The following is a 17,132-nucleotide window of genomic DNA, read 5'->3' as shown; positions in this document are numbered from 1 at the left end:
CATTCCTAAATTGTTTTCTAGAATATTTTTTTCCTGGAACACTCTTTCTTTCTCCAACACTGTAGACCACTTTGTGACTTTAGTTCATTTTCCTCGTTATGCTTGGAACACCCCTCTTTTCTACAATAGCATGAATCACCTTACCAATGTTGTGTCATGTTGTCCTCACCCGCGGACGTTTTGACAACCGTCAGCGTGTGTACATCCTGTAGAGCATAGTCGTCATCCATCACGGTGAACGCTAGATCGCCCATGTCGCGAGCTCATTGTGGTCGTTGTCCATGTTGGCCAGCAGTGCTCGGCCATGTCGTTGAGAGCTTGTTGATCGCCGTTGCCCACGAGCGCTTACAAAATGATTCGGCGCGATTAACTGCTTTCTTACTTAATTATAAGTACACAAATAATTAACAGCCTACCTAATACCCTGCATGCCTAATTAATTGTTAACCAAATAAATTAATTATCTGCCTAATTGAAAAAATTGCTACTTCTAATTATCTCTAGGCATAATAAATTGTCTACCTGATTAATTAATTGCATTCATGACTCGATTTCCAAATTGATTTAGTGTGAAAAAAATTCTATTTAAATGGACCTAATTAATTGCATGCGTAATTAACTCTCTAGCTAATTAATTGCATTAATGGTTTGATTTCCAAATTGATTCTATGATCAATTTCCATAATATTTTCGCGTGAATGGCTGCTACGAATGACGAGGACAACTACCGAGTATTGTTGGATGCATTTCCCTAACGATTTTTTTGACATTTAAATGATCACACTTGATTTGAGAATTTAGTCTGTGTGGCTCTCTGTATGACTCAAAAGAAGTATAATTTGACAACATTCACATAAGACTGTATGTGGTGGGCCAACGACCCACCTTTCGCCACAGCCATCCTCAACACCGTGATCCACACCCTGGCATTCTCGAGAATCGCGCCGGCATCTTACATGGTGTACCGCGGATGCGCTCATAAGAAAAAAAGATAGTATGTTATTTTTGTTGTATTAGGAAACTTGTGATTGCCAATTAATAGTAGAGATAATGATAATAATAAATGGCATAGCGCGCTGGAGTAGTGATTTGTTATGCGGGAATATATTATTTTGTATTGGAAGGTTATCAAGAAAAACTTATGTCTGTCTTTTAGGAAGGTGATCTCACATATATGATGCAATTTCTGAATTCTTAATTACCTGTTATTTACGTAATTAAATGAATCAACATCTGCCAAAAAAAAGCACGAAACAAGATCCCCTCAATGGGATTTGGTTTTTTAACGGGAGGGAGAAAAACCAGCGGAAGGGGTGGTGAGAGGTGAGACGAAATAAAACCGGACGAGAAAAGACCATACCAGGCTACCAACTCCTCCATTAGGAGTAGAAGAGATACTAATTTATTACATCTACAATATCAGATTTATAAAATATGAAACTACATGTTATAATGAATCTATTGATGTCTGTTTGGCAATCTAGATGTAAATATTTTCTCCACATACTTGATCAAAGTTTGTGTTACTTCTTTTTTTTAAACCCTATATGCAGTACATTATGGAACATAGGGAGAAGTATACCGTGTGCCCTGGCAGGCTTGGCCAGACTAGGCGCTATAGTGCCAGGCCAGAAGATATATGTAAGCCTTCCCTTTTTTCTATTATGTTTTTATTTGCAACTGATTTGAAATTTTCTTCAAGATCCAAATGAGCACAAAACCTTTTGAATAATATTTAAATGTAGATAAACTACACATAAGCCCAGAAAGAAGGCCTAGCTCCCGCGTCGCCCCTCCCGCGGGCGACACGGGCGGCGCCGCCACCTCCTGCCGCTAGCCCTCCCCCTCCTCCCCTTCCCCGCCGCCGCCGGGGCAAAGCCCCCCGCGGTGGCTGGCGGCGGGGGCCTTCTCCCCTCCTCGCGTCCATGGCATGCGGGGGCGGCCAGTCCGGGCGGAGGCGCCGGGGCGCGCAGATCCTGGTGGCGCGGCGGCGACGATCTTGACGGCGGCGGGCCAGATGGCGCGGCTGCAGATGGGTCGACGTCTAGCTGTGTGGCGCCTGCGTGCGGGTCTCCTCGTGGCGGCGGCCTTCGCCGGCGGCGGGGTGGCACGTGCGCGGCATCTGGCGAGGGGTGGGGATGCGGCCATGGTGTTGGGGATCGTAGCAGAATTTTAAGAAATTTCTACGCATCACCAAGATCCATCTATGGAGTATACTAGCAACGAGGGGAAAGGAGTGCATCTACATACCCTTGTAGATCGCGAGCGGAAGCGTTCCAATGAACGAGGTTGACGGAGTCGTACTCGTCGTGATTCAAATCACCGATGACCGACTGCCGAACGGACGGCACCTCCGCGTTCAACACACGTACGGTGCAGCGACGTCTCCTCCTTCTTGATCCAGCAAGGGGGAAGGAGAGGTTGATGGAGATCCAGCAGCACGACGGCGTGGTGGTGGATGTAGCGGGATCTCGGCAGGGCTTCGCCGAACTTCTGCGAGAGGGAGAGGTGTTGCAGGGGAGGAGGGAGGCGCAAAGGCTGTAGTCTTGCTGCCCTCACTCCCCCCCTTTATATAGGCCCCCTGGGAGGGGGGCGCCGGCCAAGATCCCATCAGGGGGGGGGCGGCGGCCAAGGGGGGGAAACCCCCCCCCCCCCCCAAGTCAACTGGGGCGCTCCCCCACCCTAGGGTTTCCAACCCTAGGCGCAGGGGGAAGGCCCATGGGGGGCGCCCCAGCCCACTAAGGGCTGGTTCCCTTCCCACTTCAGCCCATGGGGCCCTCCGGGATAGGTGGCCCCACCCGGTGGACCCCCGGGACCCTTCCGGTGGTCCCGGTACAATACCGATAACCCCCGAAACTTTCCCGGTGGCCGAAACTGGACTTCCTATATATAATTCTTCACCTCCGGACCATTCCGGAACTCCTCGTGACGTCCGGGATCTCATCCGGGACTCCGAACAACTTTCGGGTTTCCGCATACTCATATCTCTACAACCCTAGCGTCACCGAACCTTAAGTGTGTAGACCCTACGGGTTCGGGAGACATGCACACATGACCGAGACGCCTCTCCGGTCAATAACCAACAGTGGGATCTGGATACCCATGTTGGCTCCCACATGTTCCACGATGATGTCATCGGATGAACCACGATGTCGAGGATTCAATCAATCCCGTATACAATTCCCTTTGTCAATCGGTATGTTACTTGCCCGAGATTCGATCGTCGGTATCCCAATACCTTGTTCAATCTCGTTACCGGCAAGTCTCTTTACTCGTACCGCAATGCATGATCCCGTGACTAACTCCTTAGTCACCTTGAGCTCATTATGATGATGCATTACCGAGTGGGCCCAGAGATACCTCTCCGTCACACGGAGTGATAGATCCCAGTCTCGATCCGTGCCAACCCAACAGACACTTTCGGAGATACCCGTAGTGCACCTTTATAGTCACCCAGTTACGTTGTGACGTTTGGCACACCCAAAGCATTCCTACGGTGTCCGGGAGTTGCACGATCTCATGGTCCAAGGAAAAGATACTTGACATTGGAAAAGCTCTAGCAAACGAACTACACGATCTTTGAGCTATGCTTAGGATTGGGTCTTGTCCATCACATCATTCTCCTAATGATGTGATCCCGTTATCAACGACATCCAATGTCCATAGTCAGGAAACCATGACTATCGGTTGATCAACGAGCTAGTCAACTAGAGGCTTACTAGGGACACGTTGCGGTCTATGTATTCACACATGTATTACGATTTCCGGATAACACAATTATAGCATGAACAATAGATAATTATCATGAACAAAGAAATATAATAATAACCATTTATTATTGCCTCTAGGGCATATTTCCAACAGTCTCCCACTTGCACTAGAGTCAATAATCTAGTTACATTGTGATGAATCGAACACCCATTGCGTCCTGGTGTTGATCATGTTTTGCTCTAGGGAGAGGTTTAGTCAATGGATCTGCTACATTCAGGTCCGTATGTACTTTACAAATATCTATGTCTCCATTTTGAACACTTTCACGAATGGAGTTGAAGCGACGCTTGATATGCCTGGTCTTCCTGTGAAATCTGGGCTCCTTCGCAAGGGCAATAGCTCCAGTGTTGCCACAGAAGAGAGTCATTGGGCCCGACGCATTGGGAATCACCCCTAGGTCGGTAATGAACTCCTTCATCCAGACTGCTTCCTGTGCTGCCTCCGAGGCTGCCATGTACTCCGCTTCACATGTAGATCCCCCCACGACGCTTTGCTTGCAACCGCACCAGCTTACTGCTCCTCCATTCAAAATATACACGTATCCGGTTTGTGACTTCGAGTCATCCAGATCTGTGTCGAAGCTAGCGTCGACGTAACCCTTTACGACGAGCTCTTCGTCACCTCCATAAACAAGAAACATATCCTTAGTCCTCTTCAGGTACTTCAGGATATTCTTGACCACTGTCCAGTGTTCCATGCCAGGATTACTTTGGTACCTTCCTACCAAACTCACGGCAAGGTTTACATCAGGTCTGGTACACAGCATGGCATACATAATAGACCCTATGGCCGAGGCATAGGGGATGACACTCATCTTTTCTCTATCTTCTGCCGTGGTCGGGCATTGAGCCGTGCAATTGCACACCTTGCAATACAGGCAAGAACCCCTGCTTGGACTGATCCATATTGAACTTCTTCAATATCTTGTCAAGGTATGTACTCTGTGAAAGACCAATGAGGCGTCTTGATCTATCTCTATAGATCTTGATGCCTAATATATAAGCAGCTTCTCCAAGGTCCTTCATTGAAAAACACTTATTCAAATAGGCCTTTATACTTTCCAAGAATTCTATATCATTTCCCATCAATAGTATGTCATCCACATATAATATGAGAAATGCTACAGAGCTCCCACTCACTTTCTTGTAAACACAGGCTTCTCCATAAGTCTGTGTAAACCCAAACGCTTTGATCATCTCATCAAAGCGAATGTTCCAACTCCGAGATGCTTGCACCAGCCCATAGATTGAGCGCTGGAGCTTGCATACTTTGTTAGCATTCTTAGGATCGACAAAACCTTCCGGCTGCATCATATACAATTCTTCCTTAAGGAAGCCGTTAAGGAATGCCGTTTTGACGTCCATCTGCGATATCTCATAATCATAGTATGCGGCATTTACTAACATGATTCGGACGGACTTCAGCTTCGCTACGGGTGAGAAGGTCTCATCGTAGTCAACCCCTTGAACTTGTCGATAACCCTTAGCGACAAGTCGAGCCTTATAGATGGTCACATTACCATCCGCGTCTGTCTTCTTCTTAAAGATCCATTTATTTTCTATGGCTCGCCGATCATCGGGCAAGTCAGTCAAAGTCCATACTTCGTTTTCATACATGGATCCTATCTCGGATTTCATGGCTTCTAGCCATTTGTCGGAATCCGGGCCCGCCATCGCTTCTTCATAGTTCGAAGGTTCACCGTTGTCTAACAACATGATTTCCAGGACAGGGTTGCCGTACCACTCTGGTGCGGCACGTGTCCTTGTGGACCTACGAAGTTCAGTAGTAACTTGATCCGAAGCTTCAAGATCATCATCATTAACTTCCTCCCCAGTCGGTGTAGGCACCGCAGGAACATCTTCCCGCGCTGCGCTACTTTCCGGTTCTGAAGGGGTGACTTTCACCTTATCAAGTTCCACTTTCCTCCCACTCAATTCTTTCGAGAGAAACTCTTTCTCCAGAAAGGACCCGTTCTTGGCAACGAAGATCTTGCCTTCGGATCTGAGGTAGAAGGTATACCCAATGGTTTCCTTAGGGTATCCTATGAAGACGCATTTTTCCGACTTGGGTTCGAGCTTTTCAGGTTGAAGTTTCTTGACATAAGCATCGCATCCCCAAACTTTTAGAAACGACAGCTTAGGTTTCTTCCCAAACGATAATTCATACAGTGTCGTCTCAACGGATTTCGAGGGAGCCCTATTTAAAGTGAATGCGGCAGTCTCTAAAGCATAGCCCCAAAATGAGAGCGGTAAATCGGTAAGAGACATCATAGATCGCACCATATCCAATAGAGTGCGATTACGATGTTCGGACACACCGTTTCGCTGAGGTGTTCCAGGCGGCGTGAGTTGTGAAACGATTCCACATTTCCTTAAGTGCGCACCAAATTCGTGACTTAAATATTCTCCACCACGATCTGATCGTAAGAACTTTATTTTCCTGTCACGTTGATTCTCAACCTCACTCTGAAATTCCTTGAACTTTTCAAAGGTTTCAGACTTGTGTTTCATTAGGTAGACATACCCATATCTACTTAAGTCATCAGTGAGAGTGAGAACATAACGATATCCTCCGCGAGCCTCAACACTCATTGGACCGCACACATCGGTATGTATGATTTCCAATAAGTTGGTTGCTCGCTCCATTGTTCCGGAGAACGGAGTCTTGGTCATCTTACCCATGAGGCATGGTTCGCACGTGTCAAATGATTCGTAATCAAGAGACTCCAAAAGTCCATCTGCATGGAGCTTCTTCATGCGCTTGACACCGATGTGACCAAGGCGGCAGTGCCACAAGTATGTGGGACTATCGTTATCAACTTTACATCTTTTGGTATTCACACTATGAATATGTGTAACATCACGTTCGAGATTCATCAAGAATAATCCATTGACCAGCGGGGCATGACCATAAAACATATCTCTCATATAAATAGAACAACCATTATTCTCGGATTTAAATGAGTAGCCATCTCGAATTAAACGAGATCCAGATACAATGTTCATGCTCAAAGCTGGCACTAAATAACAATTATTGAGGTTTAAAACTAATCCCGTAGGTAGATGCAGAGGTAGCGTGCCGACGGCGATCACATCGACCTTGGAACCATTCCCGACGCGCATCGTCACCTCGTCCTTTGCCAGTCTCCGTTTATTCTGCAGTTCCTGTTTTGAGTTACAAATATGAGCAACCGCACCGGTATCAAATACCCAGGAGCTACTACGAGTACTGGTAAGGTACACATCAATTACATGTATATCACATATACCTTTGGTGTTGCCGGCCTTCTTGTCCGCTAAGTATTTGGGGCAGTTCCGCTTCCAGTGACCACTTCCCTTGCAATAAAAGCACTCAGTCTCAGGCTTGGGTCCATTCCTTGGCTTCTTCCCGGCAACTGGCTTACCAGGCGCGGCAACTCCCTTGCCGTCCTTCTTGAAGTTCTTCTTACCCTTGCCCTTCTTGAACTTAGTGGTTTTATTCACCATCAACACTTGATGTTCTTTTCTGATCTCCACCTCCACTGATTTCAGCATTGAATATACCTCAGGAATGGTCTTTTCCATCCCCTGCATATTGAAGTTCATCACAAAGCTCTTGTAGCTTGGTGGAAGCGACTGGAGGATTCTGTCAATGACCGCGTCATCCGGGAGATTAACTCCCAGCTGAGACAAGCGGTTGTGTAACCCAGACATTCTGAGTATGTGCTCACTAACAGAACTATTTTCCTCCATTTTACAGCTGAAGAACTTGTCGGAGACTTCATATCTCTCGACCCGGGCATGAGCTTGGAAAACCATTTTCAGCTCCTCGAACATCTCATATGCTCCATGTTTCTCAAAACGCTTTTGAAGACCCGGTTCTAAGCTGTAAAGCATGCCGCACTGAACGAGGGAGTAATCATCAGCACGTGATTGCCAAGCGTTCATAACGTCTTGGTTCTCTGGGATTGGTGCTTCTCCTAGCGGTGCTTCTAGGACATAATCTTTCTTGGCAGCTATGAGGATGATCCTCAGGTTCCGGACCCAATCCGTATAGTTGCTGCCATCATCTTTCAGCTTGGTTTTCTCTAGGAACGCGTTGAAGTTGAGGACAACGTGGGCCATTTGATCTACAAGACATATTGTAAAGATTTTAGACTAAGTTCATGATAATTAAGTTCATATAATCAAATTATTCAATGAACTCCCACTCAGATAGACATCCCTCTAGTCATCTAAGTGAAACATGATCCGAGTTAACTAGGCCGTGTCCGATCATCACGTGAGACGGACTAGTCAAGATCGGTGAACATCTCCATGTTGATCGTATCTTCTATACGACTCATGCTCGACCTTTCGGTCCTCCGTGTTCCGAGGCCATGTCTGTACATGCTAGGCTCGTCAAGTCAACCTAAGTGTATTGCGTGTGTTCCGAGGCCATGTCTGTACATGCTAGGCTCGTCAACACCCGTTGTATGCGAACGTTAGAATCTATCACACCCGATCATCACGTGGTGCTTCGAAACAGCGAACCTTCGCAACGGTGCACAGTTAGGGGGAACACTTTCTTGAAATTATAATAAGGGATCATCTTACTTACTACCGTCATTCTAAGCAAATAAGATGCAAAACATGATAAACATCACATGCAATCAAATAGTGACATGATATGGCCAATATCATTTGGTCCTTTGATCTCCATCTTCGGGGCACCATGATCATCTTCGTCACCGGCATGACACCATGATCTCCATCATCATGATCTCCATCATTGTGTCTTCATGAAGTTGTCACGCCAACAATTACTTCTACTTCTATGGCTAACGCGTTTAGCAACAAAGTAAAGTAATTTACATGGCGTTTATTCAATGACACGCAGGTCATACAGAATAATAAAGACAACTCCTATGGCTCCTGCCGGTTGTCATACTCATCGACATGCAAGTCGTGATTCCTATTACAAGAATATGATCAATCTCATACATCACATATATCATTCATCACATCTTCTGGCCATATCACATCACATAGCACATGCTACAAAAACAAGTTAGACGTCCTCTAATTGTTGTTGCAAGTTTTTACGTGGCTTGTATAGGTTTCTAGCAAGAACGTTTCTTACCTACGTAAAACCACAACGTGATATGCCAATTTCTATTTACCCTTCATAAGGACCCTTTTCATCGAATCCGTTCCGACTAAAGTAGGAGAGACAGACACCCGCTAGCCACCTTATGCAACTAGTGCATGTCAGTCGGTGGAACATGTCTCACGTAAGCGTACGTGTAAGGTCGGTCCGGGCCGCTTCATCCCACAATACCGCCGAAACAAGATACGACTAGTAGCGGCAAGAAGAATTGGCAACATCAACGCCCACAACTGCTTTGTGTTCTACTCGTGCATAGTAACTACGCATAGGCCTGGCTCATGATGCCACTGTTGGGGATCGTAGCAGAATTTTAAAAAAATTCTACGCATCACCAAGATCCATCTATGGAGTATACTAGCAACGAGGGAAAGGAGTGCATCTACATACCCTTGTAGATCACGAGCGGAAGCGTTCCAATGAACGAGGTTGACGGAGTCGTACTCGCCGTGATTCAAATCACCGATGACCGAGTGCCGAACGGACGGCACCTCCGCGTTCAACACACGTACGGTGCAGCGACGTCTCCTCCTTCTTGATCCAGAAAGGGGGAAGGAGAGGTTGATGGAGATCCAGCAGCACGACGGCGTGGTGGTGGATGTAGCGGGATCTCGGCAGGGCTTCGCCGAGCTTCTACGAGAGGGAGAGGTGTTGCAGGGGAGGAGGGAGGCGCCAAAGGATGTAGTCTTGCTGCCCTCCCTCCCCCCCTTTATGTAGGCCCCATGGGAGGGGGGCGCCGGCCAAGATCCCATCAAGGGGGGGCGGCGGCGAAGGGGGGGAAACTTCGCCCCCCCAAGTCAAGTGGGGCGCTCCCCCACCCTAGGGTTTCCAACCCTAGGCGCAGGGGGAAGGCCCATGGGGGGCGCCCCAGCCCACTAAGGGCTGGTTCCCTTCCCACTTCAGCCCATGGGGCCCTCCGGGATAGGTGGCCCCACCCGGTGGACCCCCGGGACCCTTCTGGTGGTCCCGGTACAATACCGATAACCCCCGAAACTTTCCCGGTGGCCGAAACTGGACTTCCTATATATAATTCTTCACCTCCGGACCATTCCAGAACTCCTCGTGACGTTCGGGATCTCATCCGGGACTCCGAACAACTTTAGGGTTTCCGCATACTCATATCTCTACAACCCTAGCGTCACCGAACCTTAAGTGTGTAGACCCTACGGGTTCGGGAGACATGCAGACATGACCGAGACGCCTCTCCGGTCAATAACCAACAGCGGGATCTGGATACCCATGTTGGCTCCCACATGTTCCACGATGATCTCATCGGATGAACCACGATGTCGAGGATTCAATCAATCCCGTATACAATTCCCTTTGTTAATCGGTATGTTACTTGCCCGAGATTCGATCGTTGGTATCCCAATACCTTGTTCAATCTCGTTACCGGCAAGTCTCTTTACTCGTACCGCAATGCATGATCCCGTGACTAACACCTTAGTCACCTTGAGCTCATTATGATGATGCATTACCGAGTGGGCCCAGAGATGACTCTCCGTCACACGGAGTGACAGATCCCAGTCTCGATCCGTGCCAACCCAACAGACACTTTCGGAGATACCCGTAGTGCACCTTTATAGTCACCCAGTTACGTTGTAACGTTTGGCACACCCAAAGAACTCCTACGGTATCCGGGAGTTGCACGATCTCATGGTCCAAGGAAAAGATACTTGACATTGGAAAAGCTCTAGCAAACGAACTACACGATCTTTGAGCTATGCTTAGGATTGGGTCTTGTCCATCACATCATTCTCCTAATGATGTGATCCCGTTATCAACGACATCCAATGTCCATAGTCAGGAAACCATGACTATCGGTTGATCAACGAGCTAGTCAACTAGAGGCTTACTAGGGACACGTTGTGGTCTATGTATTCACACATGTATTACGATTTCCGGATAACACAATTATAGCATGAACAATAGACAATTATCATCAACAAAGAAATATAATAATAACCATTTATTATTGCCTCTAGGGCATATTTCCAACACATGGTGGCTTCCCGTGCGACACGGAGGTATGCGGAGAAGAGGCTGCGGCGTGTGCCCTTGGGGAGGATGGATATCATCCTAGCCCAGATCCGTCGGCGGCATGGCGGCGGAGGTCGCAGTGGCCGGTCGGCGGCGGCGGAACAAGGCCGGTGGCAGCGGCGATGTTCTATTTGGACCCCGGGGTGGCGGCCCTGGATGGTGGTGGCGGGTGAAGCTCAGGCTTCCCGCAGCGGCATGGTGTGGTGCAGTCCCTGTCCAAGGCAGATCTATGACGGTGATCTGATTGCGGATTGGTTCGGATCAGAGACGGTGACGAGCGCGCGATATCCATCTCGGCGGCTCTCGCGGTTTGGCGAGGTGGGGGTGGGAGCCCCCCTCCCAGGCTCCACTGGTGGCACACTCTGGCAGTGGACGGTGCGCCAGGATTCCTACGGTGGCACTTCTGTTGCGGTTGGTCGCCAGATCTAGGTGGCTAGATATGGGGCTTTGAAGGCGGTTGAGACGGTGCACAGGTTGTCGGGTGGATTCCTTGGGACGGATTCGGGTGAAAACCTAGTTTTCGGTCGTTGGCCGGAGCCGGTGATGACGATGCCCTTATCACCGTTTCCTTATGAAGGGATCGTCGAGGTGAAACTCCCAACCCTGCCTAATACCTCTGGGAGAAACCCTAGATCAGTTGATCGGACGACGGCGACATTCATGTGTCGTTACCCCCTTGAGGGCGGCATTCTTGGAGATGCACTCGGGCTCGAGGGACCAGCGGTTGGCTTCTTCGGTGGAGCGGTGTTTCTTTCTACATATTCATGGCGGAGGTTTTTGGCGGCATGAAGCAGCGTAGGCTTGGCGTTAGATGTGTGGCGATGGACACGCGTAAGAGGTCGACGCTGTCTGGCGTCGTGGTGGCGTCGGCAGCAGCTAGACCGGGCAAGGTAGATGCAGCAGTACAACTCTGAAGATAGATTGGTGGCAAGTGGTTGCGGCAGCCTCATACCCGGCAGGCGTCCTGGTTGAGGAACACGCCGGACTGGTGGGTGCCCATGCCCGGCAGACGTCCTGGTTGGGACCTCAAGTCTTAGATGTTTAGGTTTGGCTGCGAGGTCTGTTTGGCATTAGGCCCAGACTATCAGCATTCCTTCATCAATTGGATAGGAGTAGCGACAGTTTGTTGTCTAGACGGTGGCTTCAGTCTTACTATTGCATGACTTTGTAAGGTCTTGTGTGAATAATTAATAAAATGGCTGCATGCATCGTCCAGATGCAGAGGCCGGGGGTCCTCCTCCATTTCTAAAAAAAGATAAACTACACATAAAGTTTCAGCATTTTTGGATTTATATTTCTATTTCTAGGAATATAATGCAAATTAAACCTTAATATAATTTAGTTCCAAAGCCCCAAAACAATTCCCTTTAAAATCACAAAATATTACAATGGGGCCACATAGTTGCATATGAGCTGGTACCTAAATCTTAGGGTTTGAGAAGTCATTTTTAATTCACTCGATTTTTTAGGGTTTTGTGCTTTAATTAAAATGAGGCTTTGAATATCCCTCAATTTTGAAGTTCAATTGAATTTAAACATGTTGACATGCTATAGTAACCATTAATCAGGTTTGTGATCCCGAGATTCAATAGTCATAGGGAAGAGAGCGGGGTATTCAGATCGAAGGCGATCTTCTCGTTCCCAAGTTGCTTCCCTTTCGAAATGGTGAGATCATTGGACTCTGAGGAATTTCAAACTTGATATCCCCGTTTACAACCACCTAGACGACGGGACGGTTGAAAAAGCGATTAACTATTTAATTTTAGATATTACCATTACATACCCAAAAAAATACGCACGCAGGCGGATGGCGTCCGCAAGTCCGTGAGCGTCCGCATGAAGAGAATTAAAGCCTAGCATGATAATTACAGTAACAAAAGTTAGTGCATTTTCGGCCTCGTGGATTGATGCGGACGGCGCGGACGTGTCTGCTTGCATCCCTACCGAAAAGTACATATAGTGCAATGAACAATCAGAATTAAAATTTAACTTTTCAACCGTTGTTGACAATATAATTGTATGTATTTTGTTTATAAGTGTGCGGATTAGAATCTACTCCTTCCGTCCCATGATATAATAGCGTTTTTTACACTAGGGCGGAGGGAGTAAATTTTAAATTTTGTGACATATAAATTTACCATGTGTTTGTTTTTTCAAACACTATTCAGATATTTTTCATAACTTTTTAGCACCTAATTCCACCGAGGCCACATCTAAAGAAAGAGTAAGCGTATCAGGTCATTATATATATATATATATATATATATAGGGTTAATTATCCTTTTGCCCTCAGTGGTGTCCATGTGCTCAGTTTTGCCCTCAGATGCGAACTGTGCTCAGTTTTGCCCCTAATCCATGCACAACTACTATGACGAGGCCAAACGGCCATATTTGAATCCATTCCGTCCGCTAGCGTTAGTGGTTGTGGGTCCGGAGTTTACATGTGGGACCGCGTGGACGTGGGTCCGGAGCTGACATGTGGGCCCGTGCAACAAAATCCCCAAATCATTCATAGGATTCTAGCCGGCCAAATCGACGCCCACTCTGCCCATCCGCCGGCCGGCCGTCCTGCGCCGCCGCAGCCAGCACCTGCCCCGCCACCAGCTGCACGGCCTGCTCCGCCTCTACCGTCCTGCGCCGACGCTCCACCCTTACCTGCGACGCCACGGGTGGGGTGCCCGCCACCTGCTCGGCCCGCGGCGCGGCCTCTTTCCGTGCGCCCGGCCGGAGCGCTCAAAGGTGGGGGGCTGCTGGAGCTGTTTGAACTAGGAGGAAGAACCCCATGGCGAAATAGCGAGCAGCGGCGACCCCGGAGTATTTGGCGAGGCAGGCATCGGGCCGGAGATCCATCGCGTCCACGACTGGGTTCCCGAGGGGTAAGTCACGCCTCCTGTTTAGATTGAGCTTAGTTGTGCATTTGAATAGTCGATTCGAGTAGGTTTGCCCAATTAGTGTGCTGATTGCGTCTCTGTTTTTCGTCAGTTAGGATGGAGTTGCGGTTTGCTTTCTTGATGCACATTAGAAGGGACCGTACAAGTTCGATGCAAAGGATAAGAAGAAATACCAAGGAGGTTTCGATTATCGGTTGCCAATGGCTAGTAATTGGAGTTTCAGACAATTTGGGGAGGTAATTTGTAGCTAATATCCTTGGGGTTTGCTTGATGAAGTGGTATACAAATACTATGACGGGGAAAAGAAATGGGTGACAGCTAGTAATGATGAAGAGCTGGCTACCATGTTTGCTAGGCATAAAGAGAAAGATAATTTTCATGTGAGGCTGCAAATTGATGTGCTTGAGCAGGCATTTGGACCTAGGATGGCGGATGCAACATCTCGGGGAGAACCAAGTCGTCATAATGGCATCTCTAGCCAGAACAGTTCAGTTGGTGCACGGCGACGTGGTGGCTCGACAAGTGCGGGCAACGGCGGTAGGGTCCCCCTTGAAGTGGAGCCTGATGACTACAATTCTGGGGTTGATGAAGAGAAGCTATATTCTGATGTTATTCAGAATTTACGACGGGCACCTCGGGCTGAAAACCAAGATGAGGCTCACAATGCAGTCCGTGTGGATGATGACGTGGTGGGTGAGGGCGAAGACCTTGCAGCTGTTGAATGGGACCCTTTGAACCCTCATATGGAAGAAGGTACCGTTTTTGCATCCATGACTGAGTGTAGAAATGTACTTGTGACATACTGCATCAAGGTAGAACGTACTTTCAAAGTTGACAACAGCGATCAAGTACGTTACAGAATGCACTGTCCGACTGAGGGTTGTCCATGGAGGTTGCTCGCATCTAAAATGCGAAATAGCACTAATGTTCAGGTCAAAGTGAACCCTTTTAAGCACACATGCCAGGAATCAACCCTTAGGAAGGATACAATCAGTACAGCCAAGTCAGGATGGGTGGCAGAAGAAGTAAAAAAGTGGGTCCAAAGGAATTGCAGAAGAACATCAAAGATAAGTTCAAGATAGATTTACCATACATGAGGTTGTTCAATGGTAAACAACATGCTATGGATTCTATTTATGGTAACTGGCATGAAAGTTTTCAATTATTGTATTCATTCAAAGGTGAAGTGGAGAGGGCCAGCCCAGGTAGTATTGTAGATATTGACCACCACACCGTGGAGTATACATTCAGGGGAGTGACAAAGACCAAGGAATGCTTTAGAAGGGTTTTTGTTTGTTTTGAGGCTTGTCGCCGGGGTTTTTTGGCAGGCTGTAGGCCTTATTTGGCTATTAATGCCACTTTTCTCACAGGGAGGTTTAAAGGACAGTTAGTAGCAGCTTGTGCAGTTGATGCACACAGTTTTGTATTTCCAGTTGCCTACGGTGTGCTGGAGACAGAGTCTGAGAAGAGCTGGACTTGGTTTTTGCATAATCTGCGCCGGACTATTGCACATCCCAATGGGTTGGTCATTCATACAGATGCCTGCAAAGGTTTAGAAGTGGCCGTGGACAATGTGTTCCCTGGAGTAGAGCATAGGGAATGCATGCGTCACCTTCCTGCAAATTTCATGAAGAAATTCAAAGGAAAGGTGTATACCGACAATTTATGGCCAGCATCTTTGACTTGCAGTGTGAAGAAGCACAACTACCACTTGAGGCAGTTATACATGAATCCCAAAGTGAAAGAATACTTGAAAACACACCACTCCAAGTTATGGGCCAGAAGCCAATTCAGTGAACTGAGCAAAGTTGACTATGTGCACAATAATCTAGCAGAGTCTTTCAACTCAACGATCCGGAAACTAAAGGGTCATTATGTGGTGGATTTGCCTTGCCTGCTATGGAGGGAAAACAATAATGGGACATGGTGGACCCTGGATTCAAGCTTTGCGCTCCAATTCTGAAGAGAGCAGCAGGTAGACCAAGGAAGAGTCGAACCAGACCTCGCAGCGAAGGAGCTGGACTTGGAGCGAGGAAGCGTAAGTGCACAAGGTGTGGTGGGTCTGGTCATTTCGGTAAGTATTGTGATAACACAGTAGATCCAGCGTTCGGAGAGAGTTTCGATGAAGGCTTCGATGAAAATGTTGGTCAGCAGCCGGTAGCCTCAACAGATGATGAAAATCATGGTCAACAGCCGGTTGCATCAGTTGAGGATTTTGACGAGGTTCCAAATGATGATGGTCAATAGCCGCATGATTTTGACGATGATCCAAAATATCTTCCAAATAATGATTCAAGTGAGGCTCCATATGGTGATCCAAGTGAGGCTCCAAATGGTGATCATGGTGATCCAAGTGAGGCTCCAAATGGTGATCCAAGTGAGGCTCCAAATGGTGACCAATTGTTGTAAGTTCTGCTAGGTATGTAAATCTTGCAAGGGTCAAATACTACTGTACATTTATCACTTGACATGATCTCATTACCCTTTATGTTTTGCACAACTCTATGGTAGGTTTGAAGAAGACGCGCAAGGTATCGACAACCAAGAGGAGAAGACAAGAAGCAATGAGCACAAGGTGCACGAGGAGCAAAGTGATGGCAAGAAGCTCAAGGAACAGACAGAAACCCCAACGCTATTTATGAATAATTATGAAACATTATGAATAATGTTGTATTTCTGTTGGATGATGTTGGACCTATGTTAGAAATATGTTTGAATGATGTTGGACCTATGTTAGAACTTCAAATTTGACATGCTATATGGATGTTAGAATTCTTTCGAAACTTTGGTAAACTCACATTCATGAAAAATGTGCTAAAAAAGAGCTCCAAAGGTAGGGTAAACGGCCTCATTTCTAAGCAAGATTTTTTGACCTTGTCTAAATGAGCCAAATAACTTTCCTACACATATATATATTCTATATACACAGACTATGTGCGCTGGTTTCTCCTTTTTTTGATTTTTTTGAATTTTGTTTTGCTTATTTGAATTCTGGTCAAACCTAACTTTGACCAAGATTTAAACAAGTCTAAAACATCAAAATGAAAAACTAAGCCTGGATCCTTCTTAGTCAATCCAAAATGAAGCTGTGGCGAGGTTTGTGAAATTTTCATGAAAAATGTGCTAAAAAGAGGGGTCCAAAGGTAGGGTAAACGGCCTCATTTCTAAGCAAGATTTTTTTCGACCTTGTCTAAATCAGCCAAATAACTTTCCTACATATATATTCTATATATGCACACTATGTGCGCTGGTTTTTCCATTTTTTGAATTTTTTTAATTTGGTTTTCTCATTTGAATTCTGGATAA

The sequence above is a fragment of the Aegilops tauschii genome, chromosome 4, assembly GCF_002575655.3.
Source record: "Aegilops tauschii subsp. strangulata cultivar AL8/78 chromosome 4, Aet v6.0, whole genome shotgun sequence".
NCBI lineage: Eukaryota > Viridiplantae > Streptophyta > Magnoliopsida > Poales > Poaceae > Aegilops > Aegilops tauschii.
This window is presented reverse-complemented; position numbering follows the sequence as displayed.